The following is a 13,905-nucleotide window of genomic DNA, read 5'->3' on the forward strand; positions in this document are numbered from 1 at the left end:
CCTCGGCTGCGAGAGGCTACAGCATCACCTGGGAATCAAACCAGTGATTTTCAGATGATTAGGTGAGCATTTTACCACTATTTTACCACAGATAGCATATGTTTTCTTTCCGCGGACAGATTGAAATGAAACAAAGCTGATATGTTACCTCAAACTCGGCCAAATACACCTAATAAACCCCATTAAAATTTGTTCAGTAGTTTGCACGTGATGTGTGCACAAACAAAAACACTAAGAGAAAAAAAAACGCAAAAATCCTGAAAAAAAAAACATCTTGATGTGTTTTTGTTTTATTACTACATCATCCCCAAATTATTTGTACAGTTTTTATTTACAGTTTTATTAAACTTTATGTATAGATAATAATATTATGATAATAATAATAATAATGTTGATGTTTATTAATGAGCTTATACAGCTTTCCAAACAAGTTAGAAATACATCATGACATTACAATTTTAAACATACACCTATTAATTAATGTGTTGCCATGGTTCCTGTATATAGTATATGTATGATTCTCTACAGTACGTACAGTAATGTCAATAAAACTAGCGTTACGGCATTTGCTGGAGCGTTTTTAGCCAGTGGGAAATTTTATCAAATGTCCACAAACTCTAATTAAGTTGATAGTTTTATGACTTCAGAGGTTACATTTATATATTTTTTTATAAATGTATATATTTTTATATGAGTAAAAATACTCTGATAAATAAAATGACTGCCCCCCCTCAATAAATAAATAAATAAATAAATAAATAGAATGCACTCCCAAAAGGTTATTTAGTTTCTTTTTTCTTTTTCTCTTTTTAAACAAAATTTAACTTCAGTATGTAATTCCTGGCTATAAGAATAATTACATGTATACTGTATATTTCATGCAGTAGATTACTGTACTATATTATCACATCACTTGATGGTCTTAGAGATCTGTCAAATATGATGAAGTTTATTCCTATTTCACACAATCAAACACATTTCTGTAGGATTTGTCTGTAAATTTGCTTATTTAGTCAGAGCATTGTGGGGAGACGTCAAAACAATAAACCCCCCTAAAATCTCCAGACTTCCATGAGCTGCCGTTGCAGCAATATGTAGATGGGATTCATTCCAAGAATTACTTTAGCAGCTTGGTGTGCCCTTTCGTCGCACTGCTATTAAATCTCTCCTATAGCTGTTGGGAGAAGTGCATTAGGAGTGCATTAAAGCACTTCATGACACATTTATGGCATTTCACTCACTTATGATTTGTGATGCTTCCGCATTGGCTGAACTTCCCTTAGACTGGATGGAATTGGAGCGAGGCCAAAGGTTGCACTCCTGTAGAACACGGACTACTTGTGCTGTGTGATAAAGGACTCCAGTGGTGCGACTTAATGTGTTAGATTATTGATCACACACTGAGCAATACTTCATGAACCATTCGAATTTTTCTAATTTGAACATTTATACTTCACTCCACAACAAACAAGACACTGAAAGCATTAAACAGGAAGTATTGGTTGTATAGCATGGCAGCTGTGATCATTTAATCTTTCAATGTAAGTGAGATAAAATCCTAAGGCTAAAAAAAACAACAACATGAAAACAAACAGAACATATTAATACTTATTAATTTAGGTAATATAAAATGTTCTCTTGTTGTTCAGATGGACGTACTATATAGTCGGCGTCATCTGTTCTTTCCTGATTATTATCGCCTGGCCAGCTTCTGGTGAGCAGTTCAGAGAGCATATCAATTTACACCACAACGCCTGACAATGGATTGTGGTTAAGAAAGACAAGACATTTGTGAAGTCTTGATGACCTTTGTCACCATGCAGGCCTCACTTGGGTCCCACACACCTGCTGTATCTATCCGAACAGAGATGAATGGTGTCTCCATCCTGACCTCCAAGATCTACCCACTCAACTGTGAAGGACTGGTTTTGCGGACACACAAACCTCTGGCGAATATACTGGAGATACCCGAGACTCACAAATTCTCGATATTTCTAGTTTCTCATGGATTTCATCAAGAAGATTTTACTTCATGGTGTGCACCCTCCTCTTTTTGCACAAATTGTTTTTTTGTTTTTTTTTTAGGAAAAGATGCTTTTTCAGCTATTCATTTGGATATGCACACCTGGATGCATACATGTGGGCTTATTCATTATTGTGTCTTTTTTGCAGGCTCAGGTCAAGGGTAATATGAAGATAAATGCAAGGGCTTGAAGTGAAGCATTTTTTTGATCTCTCTCAAAGCAATGTCTCTAATCAAGGGACCCATTGGTCTTCCGTTCTTTAGACTCCCTATTATTGTGTAGTTTCTATGAAGACTCTTAAGGCTTTTGGGCATAATGAATACCTCTTGAGTGAGTCAAGATTCTCCTCTATGAATGTATCTTTGGAGCAACATATGAAGGATCACCAAATGATATGTTGTGTTTTACATACAGTGGGGTTCAAAAGTCTGAAACCACCAGTGACAATACTTCTATATCGGATTGTTTTCCAATTTTCATAACAATTTTTAGTACAAATTATATTATTGTATTATTATTTTTTTATATTTACATAATATTCATAATTTGTTGGTAATCGTCATATCACTTTTTTCTTTAGAGACAGCATGCACATTGCATGGACTACACAACCCTGTGCTAAGCCTGAGGAACTTTAGTGCACAGTTAACATGGTCAATGTCACACATTTGTATAGTATAGTATATATTGTATAGTATAGTTGCAAGCAACGATGCGCAGGCCCAAGCACCCTGCGCCATAGCCACTCGGGCACACCAGAAAAAGAGCGGGCACAGTGGGCACATGCATTTAAAAGGGATATCCCAATACCACTTTGACATAATTTTAAAAAAGTGGGTAATTTAATGTTAAAAAAAAAAAGAAAGATGCTGACAACATCAATAAATATTCCTGTGCCTGTTCCGGAAGAAGCCATGCAAGCCCAAGCCATGACACTACCTACAATGTTGTTGAGCTAATATAATTTTTATCAGGAGTAGATCTCTTACTTCTCCACTAGTTGGTCTCTCCCAAACCGTGGTGAATCCTAGTTTCAGAATTTTTTCAGTTTGTTTATCTTGTGGCATGGCTTCGATATTTTGGCTCTCAATGTCTTTCTCTCAAAGTCTTTTTGAGAAAATCTTTTGATTTCAAACCCAAATGTTTGCAAAAACAATAGATCTGTTCTTGCCATTCCATTACTTTTGGAAGGGACTGTAGTTCCATCTGGTAATGCCCTCTTAAATGCATTTCCGGCAGGATCACTCTTGTTCTGAGTTTATGCAGGCCTGAATCCTCATCCAGGATTACTGTTATTAAAGTGCTGGATGGGCATGCTGTGATTGAGAGCTAATCTACAGTAGCGCAGCAGGCAGTGGAACAGAGAACAAGAGGAATGATGTTTAATCAGAAACAGGCAGTTGTATCCACAGGGCTTCATGTATCCAACAAGAATATTTTGAATCTGACTGGTCCTCACTGGTGAACAGTGGGAGGTGTTAAGCGTGGCTACATGTGCGTATAAGACTCAAGGTCTTCCTACTGACTGTACTTAAAACCTGGTGCCAGGATTGTAAAGCTTCACAGAGGAAAGCACTTCTTAGACAGATTCTCAATCAGCATTAAGAATAAGATCAGAATATATAACCACACAGCACTGTTTTGATTCTGATTGGTATGATTGGTCAAGGTTGATTATTCTTCCAGAACAGCAGGTCTGACAGCAGGCTGTAATTCAAATCACAGGTTTATATTAATATGCTCTTTTGTATTTTTCCCCAAGATTTTCTTCATGATTTAGTCATGGCCAGTTCCCACCTGTCAGAGAACTGTCCCCTATATTACAACAGCTACAAACAAACCAAGAGGGTGAAGGCTATCACGTGCTTGCTGCAAGGCACTTGAAGCCAATTCGACCACATCTTTTCAAACTGCTGCTTGTGCAATATCAGGAGCATCAGAAAAAAAAAAACCCACTATCCGCCCACTTCTGCCTGGGTGAGCTCGAAGGCAGCCATGGTTGGCTAGTGTTGTTGTGATTGACAGGACAAGGGCAATTTTTCTCCCTTGGAGTCTGGTCTATAAATGGCTGCAGCATTGTCGGGATTCATACTTCCAATCTCTGGATGATGGGATGAACGCTATTCTGTGGTACTGCTTGAGCGTACATGTTCAACTATAATAATGTTACTGTGCCTATTGCAACAGCTAATATTTGGAATATAAGCCCTTATATGGCATATTCTAAGGCAAATAATAAAAATAAAAAATGTCCATTAACAAAGAAAAATATTAAATTGTTTAAATGATTAAAAAAGTCTTTAGTGTCAATGCTTTGTAACAGTCATTAATTATCCACCATGGGTTTTGTAGATAGATTTTTTTTTGTCTAATTAACTTCAAGAAGAAAATGGAAAAAAAAACTTTTGATGGAATGACTTATAATGATATATCAATAAATGATAACAGTAACTAACAAACCCTTGTCACTGAACTGCACTCCCTGTCACAATTTATTTCATGCTCATTAAATAAAAAGCAAATATAAGACATTCAAGCCCAACAAGTTCAATTTGTTCGGTTGGATAATGTTTGATGCCTACACTACAATCACAAAAATATTGTTATTTTTAATGTATGTTTTAATAAAATTGAACTGTAGTATAAACCGTTTCAACTGTATATTAATAATAATAATAATAATAATAATAATAATAAACAAAAGGCAGGTAAACTATCATATATATATATATATATATATATATATATATATATATATATATATATATAACTGAATATACAATAGATTTAATGTTTAAATGTAATACTTTGCAACAGTAGCAGACCAAATTCCTAAAGGCACCCTGCTATTCTTTTTCCCAGCCTCCTATAGCCATCTGTAACCCTCTATAGTACTGTATATTGCATGATCCATTAATTCTCAATGTTACATAGCACTGACTTTAGAAGCAAGTAACCCATTGAAAAAATGTAATTCAGCATAACACTGATTGGATTTGCTGTACACTGTTAAATGCAACACATTTGTTTCCTTCACATTCCCAGTGACTGCTGGGAAATTCATAGATGGCTTGTATTTCCAAGCAGGAGGGCTTTCTGGCTTCTGTGGGAAACGGCAATAGAAAGAAAGCTACTACTGAAAACAGATACAGATGGTGTGGGGGGGGTTTGGGTCTGAAAGACTTAAAAACTGGAAATCTGGCCAGAAAAACTGGAAAGTGGTTCTGTAGGAAATATTTAATTCTTAGTGTGTTTCATGATATTCTGTGTGCATGAGAACAGAGTGATTTTCTTCCTGTTCTCACGACATAAGCTGTGCTTTCAAAAAACACATCCTATGGAAGTTTATGTTAAAGGTCGTAAAACTGTTGAACGCTCGTAAATGCAGAGCTACTCCTAAATTTATGTTCTTCCTTACCTTATCTGTTAAAAGCATTCCAGACTGGATGTAAACATTCCCACATCCACCTTTTCTTTGGTTCTTTGTGTGTGTGCGTATATATACTCCTGTCTCCCACAATAAACTTTGAACGTCTCACTGAACACTGACTTGTGTGCTTCATTGAGGGGTTCCCTGAGCTCAGGCGGGACAGCAGAATACAGGCGGAGCACTGAGTAGACCAAAGGGGGTCTACCAAAATTCAAGAAATCCTTACAATTTGGGGGCTCTGTCCGGGATACCTCTAATCAGGTGAGTGCTGCTTTAAATTTTTTTCTCTATAAGCATAGAGCAAGCACACTCCCTGGGTTTTTGGTATCTGGACCATATACAGTACGGGGGAGGATTGTCTTGGGGCTTTTACGCCTGTTTAGCGCGCGCTCGCTTCTGAAAGGTTCCTTGAACTGAAGCATAAGTGTGGAAGCTGTATTCTGTTGCCTGCTACTTGTCTTTGTGTGTTGTTTGTTGAAGATATTGGTTATTTCTGTCGCGGGTTAATTCACATTTATAAAATGGGTAATAAGACCACAACTATTTATGTGAAATCCTTTTGTGAGCTGCTCATCTGTGCCTGTCTTCCCCGTACCCACAAAACCGTGCTCACCTTCGTCGGAAGTGTGTGCCTCAGGAAAGGGAAAGACTCCCAAGAGGGTGTCAGGACGAACTTCTGACAGCCCTCTATCGGATGATCCCGAGGATACTGATGGTGAGGATGATGATAATTCGGACGATGAAGGTCCGGATGAGAGGTCTCGCCCCAAACCTCGACAAGAAAGCACTGCGTTTGTTTTCTCTATGGGACCAAAGGGTCCAAAAATCCTTCCACCATCCGTAAGCACGCTGAAGGACATTATTAAGATGCTCTCTTCTCCCAACAAAGCTTTGAATTTTGTTGATATGCTGATAAAGGCTTCTAGGCACTGTCAGCTCGTGGGTGCGGATTATCGCTTTATTTTGCAATCGGTTTTGGAAGATGGGTACGATGAGGCTGATTTGATAAAAACGGTAAAATGCTTAGACTCTAAAATAGACAAATTGGCTGTAGTGGAAAAAGAAGAAATCTGACTTTCTTTGAGGTAATTCTAATGAGGCTATGAAACTCTTAAAAGATGAGCTAACTACTTATTTTCTTGCATGTCAGCAAGCTAGTCAAGATCTGTCACATGTTTACTAATTGTAGACAAGAAAAGAAAAAGTTTCTTGAGAGGTTTTGAGAGACCTAGTCCCTTTTGGATGGTATGCCCCTGCCTGAAGCAAACTCTAACTCACTTTTCCTTACCACCTTCTTGAATAATTGTCGACCAGAAATCATGAAAATTTTAAAGTTTCAATTGTCAGATGGTTCTACAATGTATATTAAAAAATTAGGTGAGCGTGTGAGAACAAAGAAAGGAGATGGTATTTTAGAAAATAAACATGTTTGTCTGTGGAGAGTGAAGGATACAGAGGTAGAGGAGGTCTGCAGGGTCAGAGTACACCCCGTAGGTCTGGTAATTTTTATTACTGTCATAAATAAGGTCATTGGGCTTGTGAATGTCGCATGAAGGCCCGAGATGAGGAACGTAGTGGACAAAATATGTATAATCGATTGAATGATGGTCAGTGGCATGATGCTAATGAGGTGTTTTCTCCTAATCCTTTCCAGCAGCTGCCGTAGAGAGTGCAAAAACAACAGCAATATAGACCCAATCCCTTGTCAGGGATGCAGGTAGGAGCATATGATGCATAGGGATGCCCTCAGAGTTCCAGCCCCGCGATGTTACTTCGTACTTTCGAGTCACCTCAGGAATAGATGAGATTTTAAGCTCACTGCTCAAGCAGGGTGTTGTTAAACCATGTGTAAGTTCTTATAACACACCTGTTAATCCAGTACTGAAACCTGATGGTATGTGGAGATTTACAAAAGATCTGAGAAAAATAAATGGCATAATTATCCCTGTTGCACCTGTTGTGCCTGATGTGCTGTCCATTGTTTTCTCTAGACCTTGTCATCATTTGCATTTTTCTGTTATTAACCTTTGTTCTGCCTTCTTCAGTGTTCCTGTAGAAGGGCAGACACAGCCATTGTTCGCCTTCACCCACAGGGGGCGTCAGTTCACCTGGTCTAGTCTTCTGCAGGGTTAATTGACTACCCAAATGTTTTTTCGGCTGTAGTAAGAGATGCACTTGGTGATCTAACTCTCCCCACTGATTCTGTTGTCCTATTGCACGCAGATGTTTTACTGGTGTCCGCCGCTGCGAAGAAGCCACCACTTGTCTCCTGAAACACCTGGCAAAGAAGGGTTTCAAGGTATCTAAGACTAAATTACAGTTTTGCAGAGACATTGTAAAATACCTGGGCTTTGAACTTTCCCAAGGTCAAAGAAGGCTCTTAAAGGAACGAATTCAGCTTATCATCGACACTAAACGTCCGAGCACTAAACATGCTTTCATGGCTTTCCGGGACTGGTCAACTACTGTCGTCAGTGGATTCCTGACTGCTCATTCTACGATAAATGCATCAGGAGAGTCATCTCACACAACGATCCGCTCCAACAGCCTCTGACATTGACTGCTGAACTGGAAAAGGCCCTATGTTCTGCTCCAGCGCTGGGCCTGCCTAACTATCAAAAACCGTTCCATCTAAAGGTCTGTGAGCACGGGGCACCGCTATTGCTGTATTGGCACAGGAACATGGGGGGGAGTGAGACCATGTGCTTTCTTATCTAAAACTTTAGATGCTGTGGCACAAGGTTTGCCTGCCTGTCTCAGGGCTGTGGCCACCTGTGGGGTGATGGTACAAGATGCTGAGAAGATTGATCTCTCTCGTCCTTTAATTTTGTATTCTTTATATCAGGTTAAACAAGTGCTACAGAACCTTCAAACACAACATATGAAGGCTTGGGTCTGGGTATGAGATTATCCTTTGTCCTACAAGTAACTTAGAGATAAAATCCACCTCTTCTTTTGACACCCTCAGATATGCTCTGGCACGCTTGATCAATGCACAGGATGGCAGGCTAGTAGAAAGAGATCATGACTGCTGCTTAGAGATTGTTCACTCCACTAGTATACGTCCTGATATGTCTTCTACATCAACAACTGGTGAATCTATGGACGTCCAAGGTAATACGCTAGCTTATAGTGTTGTTAAAGAAGCAGCCTGAAAAGAGATTTTCTTTCCTGACTCTGGTTCTGATTTGATCAATACATCCTTTCTTGCTAACTCTTTGATTCCAGATGTAGATTTATTTTCTTTACAAGCTTCAGAATGATTCCTCTTTTTGGCAAGCTCAAGGTGCCTACGTTGCTTCTGATAGTTTATGGTATTGTGCTGATGGTTGTTTGTGCCTGCCGTCTCATTGTCTTCCGTTTCTCGTGCGTGAGTTCTATGGTGTTACACATCGCGCGCGAAGGGGGGGTTAAGGAAGATATGAAAAAACTCTTTTACATAGCTAACATGCTTGGAACAATTGATTCATTAATATCTAGATTCTTGGTGTGTGCTCAGAATACGTTAAAATATCTTCTGGTTTTGGTAGGCAAGTTTTCTAGGTTGGTGGAAGCTTTTCCGTGTGCTCGAGAGAATGCAAAGGTGGAGTCCTAGTGAAAGAAATAATATCTCGTTATGGTGTGCTTTATGCTATTGACTCAGATAAAGGAACACGTTTTACATCACAGGTAACACAGAATTTGTGTAAATATCTTTCACTGTCCTGGCATTTTCACATTCCTTATCATCCACAGTGATCAGGTATAGTAGAAAGGAAAATTGACTAAAGCAATGCAAACTGTGGGGAGTAAAAACTGGGTTGATCTGTTACCTGCTGTTCTAGCTGAAATAAGAATGACACCATTAAAAGACGTGCACATGTCACCATATGAAATTATATTTGGCAGACCCTTTCCCGTGCCATGGAGGAAAGGTAAACCCGCGATAGGAACAACTGATCTTGATGTACATATTGCTGAATATTCTGCTGCTCTAATAGATACTCTAACTAAACATTATGAACAAATTGCTGATGTGACTTTAATACCCTCAACAAAACCCACACATCCTTTTAATGTGGGAGATACTGTTCTGGTAAAATCTTTGACCCCCAGAAAACTGGGAGATTGTAAATATGACGGACCAGCAGAAATAATCGCAATTACTCGTATTGCTATCCTAACTGATTTTTTTCCACAGTGGATCCATGCTACTAGGCTGAAGAGATGTCCTGTCGGCGTGAGACCAAAAGATGAATAAATGCGTGTGTATTATTATCTTTCTGTCTCTGTAATTTTTGTTTCCTAGACTGAAGACGTGCTGCAGTGATGTCCAACCCATGACGTGACCTTGATGGAGTGACGTGACACAGAGGGATTGGATTGCCATGGGTCGACTTTTTACTTTTGCTATTAGTGTACCATTCCTGGTGGTGTCTTAGCGCCTCGTGAGGTGGGACGAGTGCAGATTGGGCGTGCCCGCACTCTGAGCACTGTAGCGTGAAGAAAGGCAATAGTTCACCACTAGTAGTTATTTATGAGTTTGACATTGTGAACAAGGTTTTTGACACACACGAGTTTGCACTCAACCTGTCATGTTTCTGTGTATTTTTCGCTGTGTGCAAAATTCTTTGTATGAGTATGTTTCAGGGAATGTTCCTGCGCCGCGTCCGATGGCCTATCGTCTGCCAGCGACTTCTTAAAAGCTCTGAGTTTTATTCAACGATGTTTCTTATGAATAAAAGGGGGGAATTGTAGGAAATATTTAATTCTTAGTGTGTTTCATGATATTCTGTGTGCATGAGAACAGAGTGATTTTCTTCCTGTTCTCACGACATAAGCTGTGCTTTCAAAAAACACATCCTATGGAAGTTTATGTTAAAGGTCGTAAAACTGTTGAACGCTCGTAAATGCAGAGCTACTCCTAAATTTATGTTCTTCCTTACCTTATCTGTTAAAAGCATTCCAGACTGGATGTAAACATTCCCACATCCACCTTTTCTTTGGTTCTTTGTGTGTGTGCGTATATATACTCCTGTCTCCCACAATAAACTTTGAACGTCTCACTGAACACTGACTTGTGTGCTTCATTGAGGGGTTCCCTGAGCTCAGGCGGGACAGCAGAATACAGGCGGAGCACTGAGTAGACCAAAGGGGGTCTACCAAAATTCAAGAAATCCTTACAGGTTCATTTGAGTGGTTCATACTGTATGAATTAAATATGTCTGAAGGAGCCCAATGAGCGTGTATCTAGCATCTACATTTATGTTAAACATATTCATTTAGCAAATTATCATTATTATTATTATTATTATTACTATAACATTGTTTATTGTTCTAAAGCAATTTACATGTGATCTGAGCAGTTCAGGGTTAAGGTCCTTGCTCGAGAGTATCTTCTGCTATGTAATATCTGGTGTATCCTCAAAGTGTTTTGATCTTCTGCATGAAAACCTCAGAAAACCCTTATATGTTTCTTGTGAATTTGACACAAATTGTGTGACACAGTGTTGGACCCTGGCCTTCCACTGTTTTTTTTTATTTTTTTTTACCAAAATCCCTTGACTAATCTGGGGTGATAGGAGACCTGCAAGTTATGTGATGGTCAAGTAAGTGTTTTATCCGGTCTTTCCAAACACACTCAACTGGTCTCTACAGCGCTCAGGGATATACAGCGGTCAAGCATTAGAGGTCTGACGATGACATTTACTTGTCAGAGCACTGACCCAGACCTCACCCTCCATCATTTCAACAAGATCTGGTACATTTGGAGAGGGAGTCTAATGGGAAACCCAGGGCATACATGTATAAAGGAATCTTGTCCACGTTTTTTCTGGTTCGATGAAGTGAAGAAACCTTACAATATGATTTCACAACTGCACCTATACAGTACATACAACTTGCGGAAGTCAACATCCAACTTTGTCAATATACAAAGTTAGGTAAAAAAACAGATCGAACATTAAAACATTAGAGTAAAAAATTACAATTATTTGTAAGTAATTTAGAATAGAAAAAATAGTTTAATTAAAAAACCACTTACTATAAAACTATAAAAACTATAAAACTTACCACTAACTATAAAAATCAACTACTGTGACTCCTCCATCTCTCTCTCTCTCTCTCTCTCTCTCTCTCTCTCTCTTCGATTACACACCATGGCCTTCATGAGGATACAGCAGAGGGCAGTCTTACTCTAGGATGTATTCATATTTACAAATGCCAAATTCTAATTTTATTTATGTTTGTTTGCTTTAAGAATCAAGATAACCATAATCCACTATGTGTATGTACACTGCTACGAAACAGAGAGGATGGGTGGGATACTGTACCATGATATAGACTCTATAATTTAGTGAAGCATATGAATAAAGAAATCAGTGACTTAATTATCATTTGTGTATATGCAAAAAAATGTTCGAAAAAAACTGCAGGGAACAGCAACAGTTCTTACAGATCTTCTCAGTTTTTCATTATGTATTACAATACATTTTTTCCCCAATCCTACAAAAACTAAAGACACCGGTCAGAGGAGCCACCAGTGCATTGTAGGTTTAACCTCTTAATCTCGCAAAGCATACTATTCAGTAAAAACTATAAATCATTCAGTAACTACAATGAAACTAATAGCAAATATCTGTAGATATGAAAGCGACCCTTGCCCTAACTTCAATAGTTGTGGCTCAGGAAAGTGGTAGCTCAGTGGTTCAGGTTTCTAAGCTACTGTTCAGCTATGGCTGTATCCCAGCAACATCAAGATATCATTGTTGTGTCCTTGAGCAAGATAATTAACCCTCGACTGCTCAGATGTGCCCTGTCTTGCAAGTTGTATGTCATTAAAAAAAATCAAAGGCAAAAATTGATAGACTGCAGGTCCTGACTCTCTGTAGAAACTTGTATAATTCCATCATTGTCATTGTCTTTGGCAACACAGTTTATGAACCTGGTGTTTCTACAATGTTTGAGAGGTCCTGGAAGAACCCAGGAAACAGTGGGAGTTTTTTCAAACCTCATCTTCAAATTAAAGGCTGAGTTAAGCTGAGTTTCCTAAAAGCATGTCAACATTAAGACAGACAGCATTCAGTGTGATTATATATATATATATATATATATATATATATATATATATATATATACAGTATATAATTTCTTTTTTTGTAAGAGCTTCATCAAACACAACATAAACACATACTGTCTCTTTAAAAGTGTGCAATATAATGCATTCATGAATAGAGGCAATATAAATATTGAAATGTAACCTTTCATCCATTTTCATTAAACAATGGTAACTTACAGACAATCAAAAAAAACATTTAAAGCACATCAGGGCAGAATGGCAGGAAGCTCTACCTGCTTACAACACCTCAGGAGAGTGCATGATCTCTATGGGCTGAAGCCGTTTCATTGGGTGGATCTGAGCCAGCTTATCTACCCCTTTCCCCTCATGAAAGGAGCCAGGGGAGCAATATGCCAGCTTGTCACTTCAAACCTGTGGCAGAAATACGCATTTACTGTTTGTTATCATCTCTACGTAGATAGAGTAATCGGTGCTGCCATGGTGCTGGTCTAAATATTTTACAGCGGTGTGGGCAAACAATTCCCAATTGCCCTTGTGTAAGAGAGTGAGCTTTGATTAGGTATAAAAATTGCTTTTTGATAACCAGATATATGGAGTTGTGTAAAATTGGTTAATCATATCAATTTCTAAGAAACAAATTAGAACAACAACTTTGTGCTTTATGGTGTTTTTAATTTTTAATTTTTTTTTTTTACAAGTTTGTCTTAAATCATAATTGGGGTGCATATAAATACATTGCGATAGATCTGGGTTATTGTAAATGTTTCTGCTCCGCACACCACCTGCGAAAGTATAATGTAAGTAATCTGGGTCAAATTCCACAACCCTTGTTCCGAGCCAAAATCCACTTCTATTTCTCTTTTGACATATGGCTAGTTCTGGTTAGCCATACAGCTAGTTCATTTGTACTAAATACGCCAAACCTTTAAAAGCTGCCAACTTGATTTATCTCAGTTGGAATACATTTTTTCAGGGTTGTGGAACTTGACTCTGGTTATGTTCATTGTGCAGCACGGTGGCTTAGTTGTTGTCTCATTGTACCTCCAGTTCCTGGGTTCGATTCCTGGTCTGAGTCTGTGTGCATTGAGTTTTCATGTTCTCTCCATGCTTAGTGGGTTTCCTCCGAGTGCTCTGGTTTCCTCCCACAGTTTAAAGAATGCAGATTGGGCTAATTGGTTTTCCCAAATTGCCCGTGAGTGTGAATGTTGACCAGAGGTCCTACCATAGATGTACAAAATAGGAATAAATAGAATGGTTACCGTTGGCCTCCACAATCCCTAGTTGGACTACAGAGGTTACTAGATGGATGGATGTCTATTGTACAGTATTCACATTCTGGTTGACAAACTCTGTTTGTAGAACAGGAAATTTGACCAATACCTGTTGTAAGATAG

This window comes from Clarias gariepinus, chromosome 21, assembly GCF_024256425.1.
Source record: "Clarias gariepinus isolate MV-2021 ecotype Netherlands chromosome 21, CGAR_prim_01v2, whole genome shotgun sequence".
Taxonomy (NCBI): domain Eukaryota; kingdom Metazoa; phylum Chordata; class Actinopteri; order Siluriformes; family Clariidae; genus Clarias; species Clarias gariepinus.